This window comes from Otolemur garnettii, unplaced genomic scaffold (genome assembly GCF_000181295.1).
Source record: "Otolemur garnettii isolate 467f Iridium unplaced genomic scaffold, OtoGar3 scaffold00029, whole genome shotgun sequence".
NCBI classification, from domain to species: Eukaryota; Metazoa; Chordata; class Mammalia; order Primates; family Galagidae; genus Otolemur; species Otolemur garnettii.
The window spans coordinates 5,932,082-5,944,634 of record NW_003852424.1 but is presented as its reverse complement, the minus strand read 5'-3'; positions in this window follow the sequence as shown (position 1 = coordinate 5,944,634).

Genomic DNA, 12,553 nt, shown 5'->3' with positions numbered 1-12,553 from the left:
GGGCTGGTTTTGAACCCGCCACCTTAGGTGTATGTGGCTGGCGCCTTAGCCACTTGAGCCACAGGCATTGAGCCCTCATAGTCATTTTAAATAAATTTACAAGAATTCATGCCCCCTAAGAGTAAAACCTGTAAGTAATCCCCAGTCGATGGCAACATACATTCCTGAGAATGTCTTCAGATCAAATTTGCATGTAACTTGGATCCCTGATGAACAGCACACATACCATAATACCATAAAAATAATAAAATACCTGTACTGTAATAACAGTTTGCAGAAGCTATTATGCTCTTTTTACTAAGTTCAAACAAAAAAAACATAAAAACAAACTCATATAAAAAGTTTAGATAGGAGATGAGAGAAATTTCCAAAAAGAGTATTAAAGGTTGACACTTACCCGATGCTGTATCCATGCTAGGCTAATAAGAATGTTGCAATAACTTTGATCTTCTAACCAAATCAGTAATAATCTTTCCACTTCAGTAATAATCCACCATACTGCTTAGTAATAATTGACGCTTTCCGTGGAGTGCTGCCTTTCACATGTGCCGTTATTCCCCTGTTACCCTTTATAACTGTTCTGATACTTGAGTGACTGAAGCCTAATGCTTTCCCAACGAAGGGTGGAGTCCCACCTTTCTCCCAGTGCCTAATTATGTCTGCCTTCCTTTCCACTGTAATCACCTTACCCTTTGCTGTAGGCCCACCTGAACTTGCAGTGGACTTTTGCTTTGGGGGCGTAGCCATAAGTTAAACACAGACTCACAATATCAATACAAAAGCTAGGACTAACGTGACGCTATGTGTTAGTGACTGTAGCTGCTAGTGTAAAGATGCTACCACAATGACCCACTCGTGCCCTGTGGGTTTGTTTACATTCACAGATTCAACTAGCTCCCAAATTATTAATTAAATTATTTCATTGTAAATTACCCTTCTAGGGAAACTTGGGAGCCCATTCACAAGTCAGAACACAGTAAGCTGGGTTGTCTGAAACCTAAGGACTGCCTGTATTCTGTAGTTTTATCTTTGTGTATTCTAACCCCCCTGATCCAGCATCTAAATTATTCTAACACCTGGAAATTACTGAATAAATTGATCTGCGTTCAATTATAGACCTACTGAATATCTAGGGATGTGCTACTTACAGGATTTCAAGCTTCTTCTTGAGGAGAGTTACTAAAACACAAGGAGTAATGAGAGAAAAATATAAAGTTCTGCAAAAGGAAATAACCATTTGAGTATAGACGACAGCCCCATCGTACAGAAAAGTGACAGTGAACAATAGGCACAATTGGACAGTCGGGAAGCAGCTATCTTGTGGTGGGTTGGTTGGGTTTGGATTGACAGTGAGGAGGCGGTATTGGAGACGGAGTTCAAAAAAGTTAGTCAAGTTTCACTGACAAAGAGATATGAGAAGGTTCTTTTAAGTGGGGACTTTAAAACTCCAAGAATCTCAAGAGAAAGAAAAATTCACACTCCTAGCGGTGCACTGTAATAAAAGCTACAAATATTAGAAAAAGAAGGCTAGGTTCAAGGGCAAGAAGTAGCTAAAACTGGAAGCCACACAATAGTGGGTAGGGAGCACCCACGGGCCCTCAGCAGAGACGCAGAGCTCTCTGCCCTTCTCATCCGCTTTCTTTGAAAAAAAGAAATGTTGCACTCTGTCCCTCTCCTACTGATGTCAGCCCAGTTTACTCAGAATCCTCCTGGACATGCTTCACCCCAGAATAGTCCCTTTATAAACAAGATCTTTTGACCCTTCATGGAAATCGAGTAAATTACAGTTATCTACATAACATATTCTTAAATTACCTTTGATGGTTCCCTAGGTGCGTGGTTACTGTTGCAAATTTTCTTTCTAACTCAATTTACATTTAGCAACATCTAAGCCTGGGTTGTCCCTGCCCCCTGAGTGTAGGCTGTCACCATCTCCCCTCTCCCAGATTTGTTACAACAACCCCCAGCTCCCACCGTCCACCCATCCAATCTTTCCTATACATTATCTCTGGCTTATTTTCTTTCTAAAACATGGTCTGAGACATAAAATTTGAATTTTAGAGCTGCCAGAGACCTTACATCTCTACTCCAAAGTTTTCTAAATTATCTTCCTTAGAATACAGGTTGCTATAAATATTCTGTTCTAAAATGTTTCCCATAAAGTTTGAGAGTTTCCTTTTGAGATTCATAATGCATATCAGCACTTTAAAGACCATCAAGTCCTTTGATAAAAAGGCCAGTTCAACTTTGTCTAATCCAGATGACTTCCAAATAGGTTCAACTGCATTCTGCGGAGAATTCTTTGGAAAACATTGCTATCGTCCAATTATCTCATTTTACAGATGTTCTCAGATCAAGTGTACTTAAGAAACTCGATGTAGCATTTCCTGACCAACCTGGGTACAGACAACTGTTGGACTTCTTTTTATGTTTTCCAATAGCTCCTGGCATTGGCTCTTTGGAGCAAGTTTTAAGTTATGTAGGAAATCACTTAAAATGATTCATTCCACAATTGCCTTCCTTCCCTAGGGCACTCCGATTTCCTATGAGGGCACAGGTCACGCCTCTTTTGCACACCCCTCTCCCTCGTGTTTGGCATACATTTGCACACAGTAGGTGCTCTATGATGTCCAATGACTGGCTGATCAATTGTATTCTGTTGAGAGTCTGTGAACAGGGTCTACCCCTCAGCTTTGCATCTTTAGAGAATAACCCTCCCCATTCAATTTGCAGGAACTTGTTTTAGAATGAGGTGAACGAATGAATGAGTTCTGAGTACAGCCAGACAGAGTGCTCACCTGAAAGCAAGCTTGTGAATAGTCATATCAGCTCTGGGGAGATGTGACCATTTCCAGCTGGAGAGACACGAGGATTGAATTCCTGTGTACTGACAGCGTTCACCGAATAGATAAATGAATGACCGAACAAATGAGAAACCTCAGACCACCAGCTCTGCCTTGCTCTGTAGTGACTCCAGGTGAGATGGAAGAGGGCGTGTGATTTGTTCTGAGTGTATTTTCACTGCCTTGTAGACTGTGACAGCAGACACCAGTGGTTGGTCCTGTCGCATCCTTTGTGTGATGACAGACAGCCTTCCAGGATTTTGCCAGGGTGTCTGACTCTTTCCACCCTTTTTCTCTCCATCTCCTTCAATGCACTATCCCAAGCTCACCTCACCTATTGTCCCTGTGGCCCCCTTCAGCACCATGCTTTTGACTATGCCAATGGCATTTGCATATACAAAAAAGATCCTGGGACCTAGACTTGGAGAATTAGGTGTAAGTCCCATGTTTTCTTCTGACAGTCAATAATGCTTTGGCCACTCAGAGCCTGTGCTTCTTTCTGATAAAATACCCACAGGAATGTTTACCTTGTTCAACCATCAATTTCTTGAGGGGAGCAGGTGAAGCAGTGCATATGAAAATACTTTGTTACTAGAAAGCCCACTGTATGTCAGGTTTCCAGAAATTGTCCCTGAACACCGAAATCATGGGAGAGGTGCTACGGAAAAGTTTCTGTGGCCTCACATGCCTCTGAAACAACCCTTCCTCTGACTCTGCTCTACATGTCCATGACACGCATTAGAAATTAAAGCTGCAAAGTCCTGCAGCAGATACACCTGTTTGACCCAGAAATTCGTCCAAGTAGTTTCATCACAAATTCTTTCTTTGGATAGTATTATAAATATTAATATCTGATGGACACTAGCATTGCAGAGAACACTTTGGGAAATGTTGTACCCAGCTGATGTAAGGTGACTTCGTTGATAGTGTGTGCCAGCTCCTCTCCCCAAAGAGCAGGTTTGTTTTGTTGTAAAAAGGGTTTTTTTCATGAGCTGACTTGAGCAAGATACAGTGGGGTTATCGGGTCTATTGGCAAAGATGGTTGGGAAGAGGACACTGGCCAGCACTCTGGAGAGGTAGATAGTTGACACCTTGTCTAGTCTGAGGAGTCAGCCTTGGTCAGCACCTCCCATCAGGGCCTCATTTGCTCTCCCACAGACTAGCTTAGCAGCCTTCTCACCACACCCTGCATTACCTGTGTTGCCCTTGCCTGTAGCTGATCATCCTTAAAAGCTTGACCTTGTATTTTGCTTGCTTAACAGTTCCCACTGACCCATTTTGTTGTTGTTGTTTCATGGGGGGGGTTGTTTATGTTTGTTTGTTTTTGTTTTAAAGGATGGAGTCTAAACTTTTTGGAAAGAATTTAGGACTTTTTATGATCTGACACTAAACTTACTTTCCAACTTTGCTCCGAACCACGTAGATGCCTCAACTTTGACACTGCCATGTGCCTTGAATGGGACCCACCGTTCCCTAAGACCAGCCCTTTGGACCTGCTGCATTTTCTGACTACAATGCAATCTGCCAAATTTCTTGTTTTAGTGCAAAACTCAACCTTAATATCCACTCACCTGAGACTGCTCCCAGCAGTGAGCCACTCTCTTCTCTGGGATAAGTGCACTTACTACAGTGGACGTGGTTGATGTTATCAGTCCCTAGCATCGACACCCAGAGCACTTCAGAGTTTGTCTTAGTCTGTGCAGATGGCCACGACAATCAGAGTGGCTTAAACACCAGAAATAATATTCCCCCAGCTCTAGAGGCTGGAAGTCCAAGATCCGGGGGCCAACACTCTCAGAGGACCTCCTTCTCCCAGTGTCCTGACACACAGGGAGCATTCTCTCTTCTCAGAAGAACTTCGTGGAATCACAAAGGCCCCACCCTCAAATAACCCTGCTTGTCTTCCAATAGGCTCCAGCTCCAAATACCACCACACTGGAGATTAGGATTTCAACATATGACTTTTTGGAGGAACACAAACTTTCAGTCTATGACAGAGTTATTCATATTTGTATCATGGTACATAGTACGGATCATAGCAGTGACGTGTGATAGGCAGTTAAGAAATTATCTTGAATAAATACATGGACAAATAAATGAATGACCATAATTCAAGTGAAGAAAGTAAACTTTCAGAATCACCCACAGAAAGCCCAGGATGGTGGTGGTTTACCTGTAATCCTGGAGGCTGTGGCAGGAGGATTTCTTGAGGTCAGAAATTTGAGACAAGCTTGGGTGACTTAGAGAGATCTTATTTCTACCAAAACTTAAAGATACACACACACACACACACACACACACACACACACATATATATACACACATATATATTTTATAAATATATACACACACACACACACATATCGAGGTGCAGTGACTATAACGTTAGTCCTAGCTACATGAAAGATTGAGGTAAGAAAACGCCCTGAGCCCTGAAGTTCAAGATTATGATCTCATCACTGTACTCTCATCACTGTACAATAAAGTGAGACCATGCCTCTAACCAAAAAAAAAAAATAGAGAGAGAAGGTAGCGCCCATAGCTCAGTGGGTGGGGTGACAGCCACATGCACCAAGGCTGATGGGTTTGAACCTGGCTTGGGCCAACTAAAATGACAATGACAACTGAAATAAAAAAAAAAATAGCTAGACATTGTGGTGGGTGCCTGTAATCCCAGCTACTTCGGCAGCTGAGGCAAGAGAATCTTTCAGTCCAAGAGTTTGAGGTTGCTATGAGCTGTGATGCCAGGGCACTCTACCTAGGGTGAAAGCTTGAGACTGTCTCAAAAAAAAAAGGAAGAAAGAAAAAGAGAGAGAAGAATCACACACACACACACACACACACACACACACACACACGATGGAGTTATCAGCCAAGTAAGCAATAGTAAGAAGTAGTTTACAGGCAGAGACCCATCTGAGAGATCTGAGTGTCTGGGGCGGAAAGAGACTAGAATGACAAGTGGACATGAGCAGAAATGTGTCCACACTGCCAGAGCAAATGACACCAAATGACTTTATTGGACATCTTGAATTTATCAGCTCAGTGTTCCCAGTGGAATATACAGGGTAGATGTAAAGTTCGTGTACAATTTAAAGTTACAAGTATTTTAAGTTGCTCACGAACTTTGTGTCCAGATGATATATTATTTTTTCATAATTTATATATATTTTACCATTTTAAAAGAGAAAAGGGGGATTTAAGCAGGAAGCAAGTGTCTTCAAAGAATGTCTCTAGCACACCAGTCTTAGTTTACCTGATACATTAATTCTATTGGAAGAGTTCTTTGGATTTGACAATTCAAAAGAAAATGAAAAGGAATTCTTTTAAAATCATGTAATCCTAAACATTCCATGTCCATAGGGCACTAGGAAACGTTCGTTCAGTACATGTGTGTCGAGTGTGACGCTCTCCTAGGCACAGGGTCCAGGCATGGAGCGCTGAGTGCATCTGGGCTGTGAGCTGAGCCGTTTGTCTCAGCAGCTCTGGAGATGGTCCTCACCAATTAAAGAGCTGACGTCCATTTGTTACCTCCTTAAATGGCTGAAGGGGCTGTTGATTGCCGGCTGCTTCGTGCAGGAAACCACTGTATTTGCAAACACAAATGCATATTTCCACTCTGATGAATAATGAAGGTTATTTATTGCATGTGCTTGAAATAATGGTTGATTTTGGAGTGCCATTCATAAAACTCGCATCAAAAAGTATGTTATGGCCTGACGTTTTCATTGCAGTTCAAGTAAAATAGTCCTTGCAAATTGTCTTGCTACCAAATTGCAATCGTAAAGGCAGGGAGGGGTTGGGGCTGGGAGAGAATCACTTGATAGTATTGTGGACTTCTGGATAATATGTAACATAACGAGTTTAATTGAATCATTTAGTTGGGGTTTTGCCCAGAAAAGTGGGAATTTAACTGCTGATACAGCTTCAGCTTCCAATGACACCAGTCAGCACTCCTTAGATTGGATGTAAATAATCCTATTTGTGGATATGCAATATGATAGGGGTATGCTTGTCTGTAAACTTGCTAGCAAAGGTAATTAAATAATTCCATCATGTCTTAATACGTCTGAAAAAAATCACCAGCCTCAAAGAAAGATTTGATATGCATTTTCCTTCTTGTTACTGGAAGAAGAAACACAGAATTTTTAGCAAGCATTATCTTACTTTGTAACTGCAGAGGCAAGATAGAACACACACACACACACACACACACGCGCGCGTGCATGTGCGTATACAAACACACACAGTCCAAAAGCCCAGAAGTTACCATAGCAACAGTAGCATCTCTTCCTGACACACGTTTGTAGAAGTTTGCCGCAAACCCTGTCCTACCTGATTGGGCCATGTGATTCTTTTCAGGGATTAGAGACTCAAATTTGGTTCAAATTTTAAAGTTCATCTTGATTTAAATGCTGAACTTCTCAAGTCTTATTTCCTGAGCTTCAGGCTTATCACAGCATTCACAGGACAATAAATCAGCTATGGGGTCACTCAGAACACGGTGATCAAGTCAACTCCCAACAGGAATGAAATGCATCTCCCAACAAGGAGATGACTTCAGGTTCGCCTTCCCAGGGAAGAACAGTTCTTAGTATAGTTGACAATGAGCCACCTGCATGTGGCTAAACGTGGAATCAATTGATAGACACACACACAAATCTTCATGGAAAATAAGGAAGATGCTATTGATTACTGTACCTGTTTTCTAGAAATCAACCCCCTGGCATCACACAGGATGGTAGCGTTACGTGTTGTATGTAGTTTGGTTAGTATCTGAGATCTTTGCTCTGGATCCTTCACCTTCTTTTGGATTATTCCTTCTCAGTCTCTGTTTTTCCTTTACACACTAACTCAGTGTTGGAACTCTGGTCTTCTCAGGGGCACCATCCTGGCATCTTTCTCCTCTCACTGGCTATTCCTTTCAGAAGTGAGCTTGGTTACCATACAGCATTCAACTTGCTGTCATCCACCTCACCCAAGCCCATGTCTCCAGAAAAGACCATTCTCCACAACTGCACACCATTTCCGAGCTATTACCTCCACCTGACATCATCCACCCCTAAAACTGGCCATCATCTCCCTCGGGCTGGGCTTCTCATTCAGCTTTGGATGTAAGCTTGGTCTTTGGAAGTATATGAGAGTCTCCCTAACCCCTAGGTTTTCCTAGTAGTGCAGTAGAAGTTTTCATTTTCCTTCCCTACACGTTCAGAAGTAGGATTGTCTCCATGTCCCCTGATGTTCTGTCTTCATTATCTCTGGGGCTATTTGTAAAATTTTCTGAGCTGGGTGCCCTGTGCTTTCCTCAACACCATTCCCAAGTTGTGTCATGCTTAGGAGCCCTCCAGGACCTCCCTTGGCCTGAAGCATGAGGCTGGTGGTCTTGCTCTGACATCAATTCATCCTTTCCCTTTGCTCTCCCCTACTATGGCCCATGGGGTCCTCCCAGGTCTTATATGAGGAGGTTGCAGCCTTGACTGTGTTCCTGGGTGCTTGAGTAGGTAAAAACTAATAGTCATGGAAACTGAGCTATACTAGAACAAGCAAGTACAATCGTAAGCAATTCCATATCATTTTAAATCTACCATGCTAGGGGATCTGAACTCCTCTGTGGGACAGATGTGGCCTTTGGTGTGCCTAGGCCACACTCAAAGACTCACAACTCATGGATAAACAATGTTCTCCAAGGCTCTGAGTTTTTTCATGTACTATTTCCCTAGATCAGTGGTTCTCAACCTGTGGGTTGTGACCCCTTCATAACAATGAAAATACATCCTGCATATCAGATATTTACAACACAATTCGTAACAGTAGCAAAAGTACAGTTATGAAGTAGGAATGAAAATAATTTTATGGTTGGAGGTCACCACACATGAGGAACTGTGTTGAAGGGTCTCAGCATTAGGAGGTATTAGGAAGGTTGAGAACCACTGCCCTAGATTCTTTGCTAGGTGTTTACAAAGGTACAACCTCTCTCATGAAGAAGACGATTTCACTCCCCCTGTCTTCTAGATAAATTCATTAATGTAGGGGCCCACCCAAACTCTCTCCTATCAAGAGCCTCTGCCCCTCCGGGGCCCTGAAAGTGTCAGAATAGAGATTTGGCAAGGCAGTGGCATTTTGTTTCAATATGAACTCGCAAATAACAACAATAAAGTTTATCATTTGTATGGCTCTTGGCAACTCCCCAGTACTTTCATATATTTTCAAACATCTGGAGAAAAAGAGAACTTTTTAAAAGATAATAAGAGCCTGTAGTCCCAGCTACTCAGGAGGCTGAGGCAAGAGAATTGCTTAAGCCCAAGAGTTTGAGGTTGCTGTGAGCTGTGATGCCACAGCACTCTAATGAGGGTTTTGAAACATAGTGAGACTCTGTTTCAAAAAAAAAGAGGAAAATAACACAGAGGAAGAAAACTTAGCTGCATCCCATGCACACATCATGGTGCTATTGGCAGGCATAACAGTTCCCAAAATAAAAACAAAACAAAACAAAAATTCAACCATCAGTCTCTGTAGAGAGGTTTCTAGAATCACTTTCAACTTTCAAACATGTTTGGGGATTACACAAAACCCATTTTGTGGATTGGCTACAGGAACAATGGGCCCTTCCTTTGGTTTTCTAAATGCACACACCAAGTTTTCTTTAATTATCGCCATATCATGCTTCTATGAAGGTTTCATATTTGAATTTATGGAATTGTTATATTGAAACGGAATTGTGTTACACCTTTAAACCTCAAGTGGCTACTAATATTTTATTAAATACAGCTGCCACTAGGCTATAAAAATCTCCAAGGGGCCAAAAAAAAAAAGAGTGCGGTGTTTTTCCTATCTACTTTCTTCTTGCAGAAGCCATATGCTAGTAATACATATCTGCTGTCTGGTGTTCAGTATATACTCCGGCTCTGTATATAGTTAGCCTAGAGCGTCACACGCCACCTGCATTATTTCAAAACATTGAACACTAGATGTCACAAAACAAAAATGGTGCGCTATGCTCTCAAGCACAAACGCATTTCCAGTCGGTTAATGAGATAGACAGAAAGCTGCTGCAAAGCCAGAGAAGTTAATTTCATTATACAAGTTTCGGAAATAATGGTGGACTTTTGAGGACAGATACTCTGCACCCATAATTAGCTTTAAGATAAATCCATTTGGTATGCATTTGGTTTTTCATTAGGACATGCATTTTCACTCCCATGTGCAATGTTTGAAAGGTTTACATTACATAAAATTAGGGCTGTATAAACTGTGTGCTTCATCTCTTTCTCTAATGTGATTGCGCCTTCCCTTGAACACAGTAGCCGGAATGATAGCCTCCATTGCATGCAATGCACGTCGATAAATACCGAACATGAATGTGAATCAATATTGTGTTAGTATTGGGATTAGGCAAGCTATTTTCTTCTCCTTTTTTTTTTCTTCTTCTGGGGAGATGAATATGAGTAAATAAAACGAGTGTTTGTCTGAAACTGTGTTGGGGGATTAGGCTTTGTGTTTCCCTTTCAGGAGCAGCGTGCCAACTGGCAGGCCTGGGCTGGCTACCTGGGCTGAGCACAGAAAGCCGAGATGCTCACCGTCGTTGCACCAAGGCCTGCTGCTCGGGAGGACGCAGGAAGGTGGGCCTCCTCTCACTCAGAAAGCCAGGTGCAGTTTCTGCAGCCGGGCAAGGTTATGCTTCATATGACTTCCTTTTCTCTCTGCAAATTAAGGGACAATTTATGAGTGTCTAGACAGGAATTAATCGGAATAATATTGGCTGCTTTTGACCCGAGAGTGCTATTACAATAAAGTATATACAACACAAATATAGGACAAAATCATTTATATAGCCTATTATCATCCAGCATCCAGAGGCACCTTACAATAATAAAATGATTTACAAAAGAAAACACTAACAAAAACATATCTTTGTTGATGAATGCCTTTGGAAAGCAAACTTAATCTGTTCCTGAAGTTAGAGGAGTCTTTTCTGTAAGAGCTTACAAGATCAGGAGATTTCAAATTATGGGAATATAAAAAAAAAAAGATTACTGGTGGGAAACCAGAGATCTAGGACAGAAGGATTTATAAGAAGTCAGTATGTGAAAATCTTCCAAAACCCCTGTAAGTGCTGCTCCTAGAAAATGTATGTTCAAATCTAAGTGCACTAATTGTTTGTCAAATGGAAATAGAAATCTTGTACATTAAAAAAGAACAAGGAAAACGTTAGCTTTTTCTATGAAAACTATATAAACTTTGGATGTTTTTTAAAATACCATTTAAAAAAATTTTTTTTAAGACGATGTTCTTGAATTTTCTGGGTGAAGGTAGAAACGATTTACAGAATTAAAGGATTCATGAAGACAGCTATTCAAACATTCCTTCTATGACATATCACCGGATCCCACAATCTGTGTGTTTTCTGAATTTTGTCTTTAATCTTACTTATTTGATGCAACTGTTTTTATTCAATATGAAGCAATTATGATGCATACTTTATTATTTAAAACATACTTTTATTAATTTTATTTATTTCAGTAGCACAAGCTCATTGTACAATACTTGGAAAATACAGAAGGATATCGGGAAGAAGGAATAAGATTCACATACAGTCCCCATGTCTGGAAATAACCACCATTAATATCTTGGTGTATTTTTTCCAAAATGGTAATTTTTTCAAATTAACTCTCCAGCCACATTTGAAACTGGAAAAACAAGCTATTTCTATAAAAACTCCTGCCACATCCAGTAGAGATAAGAATTATAACAAATACTGGGGCACTTTGATTTCACCCAGTGTTTTTTCCTTCCTTGATAATTATTGCAAAAGTATTAGAATGGGATTATCATAGTTTCAGTGCTGCAATTTAATTTATAAAAAGAAAACAAAGCCATTTTTTAAAAAGCCAAATGTTGATATTAACATTAATATGTATATATTATATAATTAACTTCAAGCAATAAAGTATTTACCTTTTTGCTTTCTTTTTTCTCTTTAATGCTAAGTTGACTAATAAATTAAACCTCCTGTTTACACACATATACACATATATGGGTGTGTACTGCAAGGATACACCACACAGTAGAACCTCCATAGCTGACCACTACCCTATATCGACCACTTCCTTAAATTGACCTAATTTTCATAGAACAGACAATAGACTACCACAGGCTTAGTTCCTTATTTGCCCACCTCTATATGTTGACCAGTTTGTTATAGTCTTTCAGGTGGTCGATGTACAGAGGTTCTACTATGTATAAAAAACAATTTGTCTTCCTAATATGTCCTTTCTTTATTGTGACAGTAGAAATGTTTCTACTTCCTTAACAAAAGACAAAATAGGGCCAAAGACAGGAGATTACATTTCTGTTTATTTTCCAGCAGCCCAGCTCTGAATGAGTTTAATCAGCTGGGAGCATGAATGTAAAAGCTGGACTCTCTGTCTAATGCCTTAAGTGCTGGCTCTCTGTGGCCTGGGTAGTGACACTCCATACCTTATTTTGATGTGGATTACTTCAAACTATTCAATTGTGATTTGCTACTCAAGCAGGAGAACGATCAAGGCCAAAATCTTCACAAAGAAAGAAAGTAAGTGAATATAATGTGAATACTGTCGGTTAAAAGGCTCTTAATTTGGACTTTTATTCATCCTGTACTGTATCTTTGCCCCTTAAATTTGTGAATTCATATTTAGAGACGGGAGAAAAACTGACCTCTCCACCCCTAA